Here is an 11,324-nt window from a genome sequence, read left to right as displayed (position 1 = left end):
GGCTATTCGAAAAAATTCTCAAAGTGAATAATGCTTGGCAATCATATTTGTGTGAGCTACCCTGATAAAAAGGTTTTCTCAACAAGTACAGTGTACTTTATTCATGCATTTTATTCTATGCATTTCTATTCTTTTTCACTGTGGTTTTTCTTTGGCTCTTTTTTTTATTTCTGGGACTTTTGTATTTGTACTTATATGCTTATACAAAAGAGATTTATATATCTGTCGTGTTTGAAAAGGCATTATAATGATGCTGTTTGTGCATTGTGTGATTGTGTCAAGTGCTACTAAATCAGATGCTCAGTGTCATGATAAAAGCTGTAAAATGCAAAAAGTTATATTTAAAATAATATAAAAACAACAATGAAAAAGAAAGAAAACAAGGCTAATCTTGTCTGCTATTCTGGGAAAAAGATACCAACCCAAAAAGATACCAACCCAAGCTGACCAAGCTAAAGATAATGTTCAAACCTCTTTTTTCCCCCAACTATCATTTTCCAATTTATCATGAAAAAAAAAAGAAAGATACTTAACACATTGTTTTCATTTTATCAAACAAAACCAAACAAATTTGAAATAAATTGCTAGAGATGATTCTGAAACACATGACTGATTCAGGGTTTTTATTTTTATTTTTATTTTTTAAATGAAATTTTTATTTCATGTTCAAAGAATAGCGGCATTGTTGGAGAAGACCATTCCATGTCTTTCTTTCCCTCAAATCGGCAAGCATAAAGGCCAGTGATTAGGAGAATATGTTTCTGAGGCAAATTCAGACATTTCCATCTCACACTGAAACAATTTGCAGTCCTATTCAGAACCTGCATAAATGGAACGGATTAATAAAGACACTTTTCTACCTGCGAAGTTATTACGCGAGCCTTTGTACAGAGTATCTTTGTTGCCAGGCTACCTGGAAATTTCTTCCTAATTACGTATAAAGGTTGTTCTACCTATGGTGCCAGGTAAAATCATAGATTGGCGGCCACTTGCTGTGAACTGATAAAGAAAATGTTCAGAATAAGATTGACAAGCTGAAGTGTTTCTCTCTGCAATCATCGCAATTGGTAGTTGCACTTAAAAGTTCACTTAAAAGTTCACCACAAAGCTCACGGCCCGGTTGGCAGCTTGGCTTTAATTTTGTCCTCTTTTAACACTTATGGTATATAACTAGGATACATTTTTATATCTAAATATCACCTGCATATGTGTGGTAACCTTAGAAACCCTTTGGTATTGGTAAAAGAAATTTGCCTTTTTCCCACTGCATGAAATTTACTGTTTTAGGTTTATTATGCAATAAACAATATATACAAAAATATAATGAGAATAAAAAAACATATAATATTATTTTAGCATGTGTCATAGCCTGTAGCTATTTAGAAAGCCTACAGTAATCTATTTTAAAAACAATATAATGTCTTTAAAGTAAAATATTTCTGCTTCATAGCGCTGGTCATCTGTATATATCTGATAATCTGCAGATAATCTTTAATTTGTTTGTTTTTATATCAGTACTGAAATAATTACTCATTAAATTAGTTTTTTTATTTTTACCATATTAAATTTGTTCTTTCTCTTTATCAACTCGATCAAAGTGTGACATTTATAGTTTAAGGAAATTGAGCAATGTTCTTAAAATAAACTATATATATATATATATATATATATATATATATATATATATATATATATATATATATATATATATATAAATAAGAACAGGGCAAAACACAAATTAATCACCAATTTTTAGTTGTAGCAACATCTAATTGTACGATATTATAGCAATAAGTAGTAATATTGATAATATAGTGTATATTATGGTAATAAGTAGATATACTTTTGAAAAGGTGAGGCAGCAGGTTGAAGTGGGATGCAGGACACATGAGGCAGAACGTTGACATTTTATTTTTAGTGCAAATCTAAAAACATTTAATTGAATTCAATCAAATTATATTTGTATAGTGCTTTTAACAATAGACATGAAACAGCACAACAGAAATAAATCGATTATTTTTTATTATTATTAATTTATTAAAAATAATCTAAATTTGGCCCTAATGAGCAAGCCAAAGGTGACAGTTGCAAGAAAAAAAAAAACTCCCCTGAGGTGATATACATAAGATAAGAGAATTTAAAAGGAATCAGACTCAAAAGAGAACCCATTCCCATCTGTGTGACACTGGATATTTATTCATTATAGTTTCATAAAGAAAGAGGCAGAGTTTGTCAATAAACCAAGGAATATTGAAACACAAGAAAATGCATAATAACACTGAACAAAATGTTACACAGGTCAGACTCAGTAGAAAACAAATAGACAAACTAATCATAGTTTCACAGGTGAACACAATAGGTAAGAAAGCATGATATGGCATGATATGTTGGGCACAAAAAGCAAAACGTTTGTACCCTGAAAAACATTAACAGAAGCAGCAGGTGATCCATTGAAATTCGATTGCAACTCGGTGGCAGCTGTAATACATAAAAGATTCATATACAATATATTACATATTACTATAAAAGCTATTCAACAGTCTCAATCAGCCCATAATGATAATGTAAAGGCGACAATATATTTGACTATATTATCTATGAATAATATTATCCTGTCTTAAATGCCATCTTATGGAACCTTGAATATGTATGAACCTTAAAATATGTATTTCATGCTTATTAATGTCTTATGAAGACCTGTAGGTACCCCTTCAAATAAATATTACTGTATTATATTCAGTTGTATTAAATATACATTATGCCCACATGTACAACATACATTATATGCGATCTTTTGCACAAAACTGAATGAGCTATTTCCATTTACTAGTAATTACTTCATATCGTAGCTAAACTGCAAATATGGAAACCATTACTTTTTTTTCTTAAGAGAAATGGGGGCGCAAGTACGATTTAGCAGAAATGGAAAGTGCAAGTTAAAAAGAGAGAGTGATGTTTATGCTGGTATTTAATATTTGCTTGGCGATGCTTCTGCTTTAAAGCCATTTGGAAAGCGGTAAAGACGCGTGGCTACAGTGTAATCCTGATGAAATTAGAGTGAGATGAGCATGGAGCAGGTGCAAGAATGCTGAGCGAGACTGAGATAAGCATAGCCATTTGCTATAATAACACAGTTCAGCTACAGATATCATCACGGCAGAATCAAGTGTCCACAAATTCATGCGAACAGTGATATTTATAATGAAATATTCAGGAAAATGTTGTGTTGTGTGTGCAAACAAAAGAATATATTCATGCATGCACATACAGTACATCACCCAGCATTATTGGCTTTTTTTGGATTTCATCCAGAAGAATAATAGATGAGTGTAGCTTTTTGGAACTATTGATTGCATGCTTTTATAGTATTACATCTTTGGTGCTGCTCAGTTTCAGTCAAAAAAAAAAACAAATTGACTCTTTAGAATGTGCAAAAAGCATTCCTACAGAGAGCTGGATTGGGTTGCGCAGTCCAGAATCTCCACTTTAATTCTTTGCCTCCTGTCCGAGACTTCTCAGCCGTCAACTATTCAGAGGTAAACGATTTGAGTAGGTTAATATCCCATTTAATTAGGTTGCAAAGCTTGAAAGGCATATAAGATAAACAAAATAAAAAGGGAACTAACAGGCAAACAAAGACATTACCAGTGGTTCATCTCCTTGCTGCTTTTGCTGAGCACAATCTTACAGGTGACCAATCATCCTGTCCCAAAGGACATCTTGCTTATAAGGAACAGCTGGTCACTTAATTGGCTGAGAAATCTTCTCTTCCTCTCTCTCTCTCTCTCTCTCTCTCTCTCTCTCTCTCTCTATCTCTCTCTCACACTCAATCCTCTCTCTTTCTGGACCATTATGTGGTTGGAGGCAAAAAAGAACCCCATGGGTATGGATTTTTCAAATGTTCCGCTGTTTAAGCGGCTGTTTGGATTATTAACTTGCTCTCTCTTTGGAGACTCCAGTGTGAAGTAAAAAAAAAAAAAAAAAAAAAAAGCACTACATATTCATTCCTCATTATGTCATACAAGAAGTAACTCTCTTTAAAACTTTTATCTTTGTCTATCTATCTTTGTCTATCTATCTATCTATCTATCTATCTATCTATCTATCTATCTATCTATCTATCTATCTATCTATCTATCTATCTATCTATCTATCTATCTATCTATCATATATATATGTATAAATATATATCTATATATCAACCCGTGCTATTCCCTAGCTAGACAAATTATTACTTACCACCTGTGTGTAAACTGTCTTTTCTTTGAAAATTTCTTGGAAAGTTCATATATTTAGCAAGACTTATGCACCCAGCCTGCAGCTTGCCTGTTGTGTCTTTACAATGAAGCAGTGAGACTGTTACATTTGGTTTTTTTTTAGGATAGATAAGCAATCATATTGTTATGAGTTACCTGTTCATGTTTTAATTTAACATTTAACATTATATATCATATATCATATTGAAGAGTAAAGGAGAGTGTGTTAGAGAAGTAAAGAAAAGAGTGCAGGCAGGGTGGAGTGGGTGGAGAAGAGTGACAGGAGTTATTTGTGATAAAAGGGTATCTGCAAGAGTGAAAGGGAAAGTTTATAGGACTGTGGTGAGACCTGCGATGTTGTACGGTTTAGAGACAGTGGCATTGAGTAAAAGGTGAGGGAGGCGAGATTGGGATGGTTTGGACATATGCAGAAGTGGGACATGGGGTATTTCGGTAGGAGAATGCTGTGGATGGAGCCACCAGGAAAAAGGAAAAGAGGAAGACCAAGGAGGTGGTTTGTGGATGTGGTGAGAGAAGATATGCAGGTAGTTGGGTTGAAAGAGGCAGATGTAGAGGACAGAGGGGTATGGAGACGGATGATCCGCTGTGGTGACCTCTGATGGGAGAAGCTGAAAGAAGAAGAACAAGAAGAAGATTTTAAGAGACCTGTCTTACTTTCTCTTGCATATTTAGTATTGCTCTTCAATAAAAAAAATGTTCGTATTTGATTACCTGATAAATCGATAGAATAATCAGTAGAATACTTGCTTACTAAAATATTCGATAGCTGCACCCATAATTATATACATATATACAAAAGTTTAACCTGGGCCTAGGAGAATAATAATCTCAATACTGATGAACACTGGTACTCTGTCACTCTCAGGATAAGGATTGGGAATTATAACAGGTATTGTTGCGGTATTATTTTGAAATAACCACAGTTTTTACTGAATTAGACAAAGAAACAGAAAATAACCTAGTAAATAAGTTTTACAAAACTACTAGAATGTCTATGATTACTTTATGTATGTTGTCTACATTGAAATAATTGTATATATTTTTTGTTTGTTTTAACCCACAACATTTATTAATTCTTTTTTTGTTTATTTTTCCATTAAATAATGTATAAATCAACAATAGAATTATGACCCTGCCTAGCAGTTGGGTAAAGGAATAAATGCAGTCAATGCATCATTTCACAGGTTTCTTTGTACCACAGGTTTAATATATAAATCATGTATCTATCCATCATTTAAATAGAGTATCTATCCCTTTCAGCAATTGCTTATTTTGTTTCTCACAACACTGTGTTTATTATGCCTTAAAATCCATTGATACTGAACACTTTTACAATGCACAATTTGTTCTTTCCTTTTCTTCTGCTACTTATTTAAGTCAGTAGTCTTTGCCATTTGTGGTTTCTCTCACTTTTTTTTAATTTTCATTCTGAAGAAAACCATACAATTGAATTTAATGTGTGTGCTGTCTTTAAGGTGTAATTATTCATTATTCTGCTGGATAGTCCTCATCATATCATCATGGTGTGGGTTTAGTTGAATGAAGCTTAATGAAGGATTAACATGTAAAATCAGGGAGGAGTGAAGCAGATGCATGGCTTTGAGCCAATATCTCCAATTTTTCTATTCTGAAGGTTTCTCCATCTGGGTGGAGGTGGGTGGGTGGGGGCGATTAAAAGCCTTTGAAATAACGGCCTTAAAGGAACTGACAGGAGCTCCCAGAATTTTTTTCCTGCCAGGCCTAAATCCATAAATTGCCCATTTACCATGAGTGACCTCAATATATGTCACAGCAGCAGGAATTATGGCCTTTCAAATGAAAATATCAAGTATTTTATTGAAATAAGTAAATGTCCCCAGGTCCTCCTACAGCAAATGAAATTATGCATGAGCTCTTCATTATGGAGTGTAATAAGTGATCCCATTGCCCACCACAGTCCTGCTAGAAACACCAGACATAGGAATAAAGAATGGCAGGTATTGCATGTGGAAGCACACAGACAGATATTAGCCAACATGTACTTCCAGATTTGTTTTTACCATGTTCTGGTTCTCTTTTCTCTTTACACACTCACAGGTATTCACATGAATTGCTGATATGTCAAACTTTTCATACTTTATACCTTTTTAATACTACAGTGTGATAAATGGTTTGGTTCTATTATGTTTAGTATTTAGCACTGTGGCACTGTATTTCAAAAATCTATGCATTATTTGCATAATTTGTGCATCTCTGGCTTGCTCTCTGGCACATGTTTATGAAAAAAACTGTGCACACAAACATGTAATGTTTTCAACTTGGAAAAAGATGAGTTAAACAAAATGTAGGATTTTTTTTGTTACCATGTTGATGACCATGAGAAGCAAACACAAGAAAAAACCTGAAAAAAGGAACCAATGGAAGGGTGAGGTCACGAACAGAAAGCTATAAATCCTGCATGCAGTGGAGCCGACGCTAGCTTCTGAAAGGAGAAGGAAGCACCGAGGAATGCAGGGAGTGTGGCTTGGAGACACAGCATCTTGTACCCTCAGAGACGTTCCCTTTCAGGTTTTCGAGCTGCTTTGGGAACGTGTGTCCAATCAAGCCACATTGACCAGTCCCTGTCTAGTGTGTATGGGCACAGCTAGAGTGCAGGACAAAGGAGCCAGGAGTAGCTATAAGGTCAAGGTTATAGAACCTGACAAAGTCGTTGAAAATGTCCTGAAGTGCGACTCCAACGAACCAGACCATAGAGGCCACCACACTTCAAATGAAGTGAGCCCGAAAGGGGGCGGGGAGACTAGAGGACTCATATGAAGAGAATATGGCATCCACAATATACCTACTGAGAGTTTGCATGTGGGCGGGGAGCCCTTTTATATAGGGACCATAGCAGACAAACAGCCGCTCTGACTTCCTCCACAGTCTGTCTTGTGGATGTATGTGTATGCACAGGACACAGTCGGTTTAGCTTCTCCTGGTCAGGGGCTTAAAAAGGAGGAGGATCAAATGACAGGTTGTGGGCCCCTTAGGTACATACCCCGGTCTGGGAAATGGCACTGGCCATGCCAGGAGTGAACTCCAGGAGGGACGGGGCCACGGAAAAAGCCTGTAGGTCCCCAACCCTCTTCAGGGAGGATATAGCCAGAAAAAGGGCAGTCTAAACTGACAAAAACCTAAGGGCCACCTCGGGCAATAGCTCAAAAGGGGGGCTTTGACAACCTTTCAGGGTCGATGAAGACAATTCTGAGGCAAACTGCTCCTGCAGGAACTTCAGCACTGAACCAACCTGGCAGTTAACTGGGTCCAATTGGTGGGCTGAGTGAGTGATGGAAACCCAGAGGGGACTGTACAATGTCTTTTAAATTGCAAAAACAAATCCACTTGTGCTCTGTTAAACCTCTGCCATGTCTGTTCCACACCTTGAGGTGGAGCCTCTATTCCCAGGCCTTGGCCCTTGCCTTGAGAGGGCGTTTGCTCCCTAATTTAGGTACCCAGGGATGTAAGATGACCTCAGTGAGAGCAGTCTTTTCTGGGACCAGAGGAGGATCTGCCATGTCAGCCTGTATAGAGGGCGAGGTCGCAGACTTCTATGATGGTTGATATAAGAGGGCACCGATGTGTTGTTTGTACAGACCAACACATGGTGACCCCTCAGGTCTGGGAGATGTGCTTTAGAGCCAGAAACATGGCCAGCATCTCCAGGCAGTTTATGTGCCAAGTGAGATAGAGCCCCCTCCATTGACCTTTGGCAGAGCGGCAACTCATGACCACTCCCCACCATGTAAGGGACGCATCCATCATTAGCATAACACAACAACAAGGAGCTCCCAAGACAGGGATTTTTTACAAATCTAAGGCTCAAAAGGCTCGCTGTGAGACCTTAATGGTTTTGAGTGGGTTGCCCTTGTGGGAAAACGCTTTGTATTTTCTTTCACTGTCTTGACTGCCACAAGGAAAGACTCGATCTGAGCCAGAGACAGCTGCGCCCTCATAATGGTCGAGTCCCACACTATGCCTAAGAAGGTGGATCTCTGTACTGGAGAATGCACACTCTTCTTGATGTCTAATCTTAACCCCAGCTCCTTCGTACAGGCTAGACTGTCAGAAGCTCTGATCAAGCTAATATTATCCAATCATTGATATAGTTCATACACTTCATAAAGGTGCGGGGTGAGAGGGCAAGGCCAAACAGGAGGACCCGATATTGGTAAGCTTCGCCTGATCTGCCACGCGACCTGCTTGAGGGTAAGCATCCTGAGCCTCATTAGCGAGCGATTTGAGGAGCATAGATCCAGAGTAGGATGCAATCACCCATCCTTCTTGGGAACCATGAAGTATCGGCTGTAGAACCCTGTAGAGCTCCTTAGGCTTGGGCTTGAAACGTTGCTCGGCCGGGGGGTTCAAGTGGTGATGCTCTGTTTTCGAAGTCGATTGCAACGGCTTTGTGGGCAGAGCCGGGGCCTTGAGGGATGATTCTGCACTCGGAGAGAGATAGCCAGCCAGCGTCTCTTTAACCTGAGGCATCGCCCCATAACCACTCTCTTTGATCCCCACTACATTTGCATACCACAATACAAGTAGGGTGAAGAGGCAGGCCGAATATGGGCTGTCCCAGGACCTCAGCGTGCAGATCAGGATAAAGGCAGTCCCGGCATCGAGGTAGTGCTGTAGGGTGCAGAAAGCGTTCATCCACATTGCTTCTGCTTCTTGTCTGGCCAAACCAATTCCAGCTTCAACATAGCATGAGTCAATACCTCCAGGAGCTCCTTATTAAGCACAGGCTGGGAGGAGTCTGTGGGCTTGCTAGTCTCCATACTCTCCTCCTTCTCGAAGGAAGAGAGGCTTAGCACAGTGCTGCGTCTTCTGGGGGAAGAAACCGCATAACAGGGTGCTTTTGAACCAGAGAGCACATGTTGGACCCGGCAAGTGAGGTGGGAATAAGGGACAAGCAAATTTCTAAGCCCTTTGCCAGATCCTGCAAGCCCCACGACATCGGGGCCAGAGCTGCAAAGGGGGGGGCAACCTCCTCAACAAGCACAAGGTGCGCAGCGCAATGTGTGCAGTACATGCGCAGCATGTGTGCTGAATGTGCACATCATGTGTTCTGAATATTTACAGGATGTGCGCGTTTGCATTTATTTCTTTTGGACACTTACTACTTACCTGTAAGAGGACAAACTAGCATTGGCTCCACTACATGTGCGGTTTATAGCTCCCTGGTCCCGTCTCTCCGTTAGGAGGTGTTCCCAAAGCGTTGACGCACCTTGAGTTTCTGAAAGGAAACTATAAATTGGGGAAGCAATTATGCTAAATATATTGAAAGCTTATGTAGTGTTGTGCATGTAATGTGCAGTGACGTTTGTGATGTGCTATTCACTTTGTCTTCACTGCAATTTCATTAAATTTGTTTGTCATCTGATTTTAAAATATTGGTGATCAAAACACAGACGTGTTGTATTAGTGGTTTTTTTTCTACAGTGTGGGCTTATAACCTTGACCTTGCTATAATTATCATTTTGAGCATGTTTTAGAGAGATGTTATAACATTAATACTAACACGTCTGGTCAGCACTGCTATGGTTTATGTGGTGCCAAAACATAAAACTCTATTCATCTTATTTGTACAAAAAATCATGATAATTAATGGAACAGTGGATAATTTCCTTAATTTTGCTTTATTTGTTTAATTTTGGTCAAAGTAACATTTTAGAAATTGGTATAATTCCTGTTCCAACATTTCTGTTCAAAAAAACAGATTTTTCACAAACAGCAAAATCAAGACTTTCATTGGTATTCACCAGCCTGGAGAAGGCGAGATGAGCATCCTGGGTTTCATTTAATCAGCTTTTTTAGAAAGAGGGCAAGAGAGTGTGACCCCCAGCGTCTCAGAGCTGAGAAAGCACCACTGTCAGATGTGATTAACCAGGCATTGTCAAGGTGGACAAGCCACAGAGGAATGGAAGCTAAAACTAAGCTAAGTAATTGGATTCTTGTTCAGTAAATGAGTTCACATGTGCACATCTCTCTCTCTCTCTTTCTTTTTCTCTCTCTCTCTTTCTCTCTCTCAATCTCTTAAGGCATAAACATTATGTGTAGAATACAAGGAGAAACACAATTCAAGGGCTTTTGGCATTTGGCAACCAAAAGAAAATTACAGCTTGTCATTCCAACTGGGATAACAACACATGCTTCAATTTTACAAATGAGTGGTTACATGTTATAGTGAATGAAATAACTGTTAAATAATATTGCCATGCCAATTCATTTATTATTTATTTTGGCTTTGGCTTTGCTGTCTTGTGACATAATGGCCAGATGAGGTAAAATGTGCTGGGTTTATTATAAAACTACACAAAAATACAACAGGTTGTATTAAAGGGTGTCAAGTAGGAAGATAAAACTTTAAGAAAAATAAGCACCCTTAGACATCCGAATAACCTTGGAGGAATTTTACCTGTAAAGAGTGTTGTATTGGAGGAAAAACACAGCCAATAAACAATTCTAAGACTGTAATTGAAAACCAAGTCAAATTCGGAATAAGGGCACATAGGTATTGGTATCAATACACACTGTCCACGGTGCAGAAAATGTATCTTTACTTATAATAAACTGAAACATTTAACATCTCTGAAAAAAGAAAAAGAAAAACTAGCACCCTTTTTTTACTTACAGTATTAATATTTACATCATTTGATAGATGCCCTTTTTTCAGAGCGATTTACAGTTTTCTCATTTCTCACAGTTTTCTTTATACAACTGAGAGGTTGAGGCAATTTGGTAGTGCTGGGATTTGAACTCGTCTTTCTGCTCAGTCAAGGCATGTCTCAAAACACTTTACATTTAAAATTTACAGCACTTACTTACTCATGCTACATTTGTTTAGAGTGACTCAGAGAAAAGCTTGGAGTCTTAGTCAAATGCCAGGGTTCAAATCTTTAAAATTATTTAACACTATCTTGCACTGCTTGGAAAGTGCATTGTTTCCCACAAACACTAAATATAGCAGATTTTTTTCAACTATTTGTTGCCACAAAAGACACACAGATGCCTACATGCTGAATTTTA

General features: G+C 38.0%; 1 long non-coding RNA gene across 1 annotated transcript; it reads right to left on the bottom strand.

The window, feature by feature from the left end:
• Window positions 1-2,319: 2,319 nt before the first annotated feature.
• On the bottom strand, window positions 2,320-3,674 carry LOC124386561. The gene is made up of 3 exons (XR_006925949.1): window positions 3,646-3,674; window positions 3,448-3,526; window positions 2,320-2,478 (listed from the first exon to the last, which is right to left on the bottom strand). It is a non-coding gene; the product is annotated as an uncharacterized LOC124386561 (long non-coding RNA).
• Window positions 3,675-11,324: the final 7,650 nt, after the last annotated feature.

This window comes from Silurus meridionalis, chromosome 5, assembly GCF_014805685.1.
Source record: "Silurus meridionalis isolate SWU-2019-XX chromosome 5, ASM1480568v1, whole genome shotgun sequence".
In the NCBI taxonomy this organism is placed as follows: domain Eukaryota; kingdom Metazoa; phylum Chordata; class Actinopteri; order Siluriformes; family Siluridae; genus Silurus; species Silurus meridionalis.
Note: the sequence above shows the minus strand (reverse complement) of the source record. Positions and strands in the feature narration are given on the sequence as shown.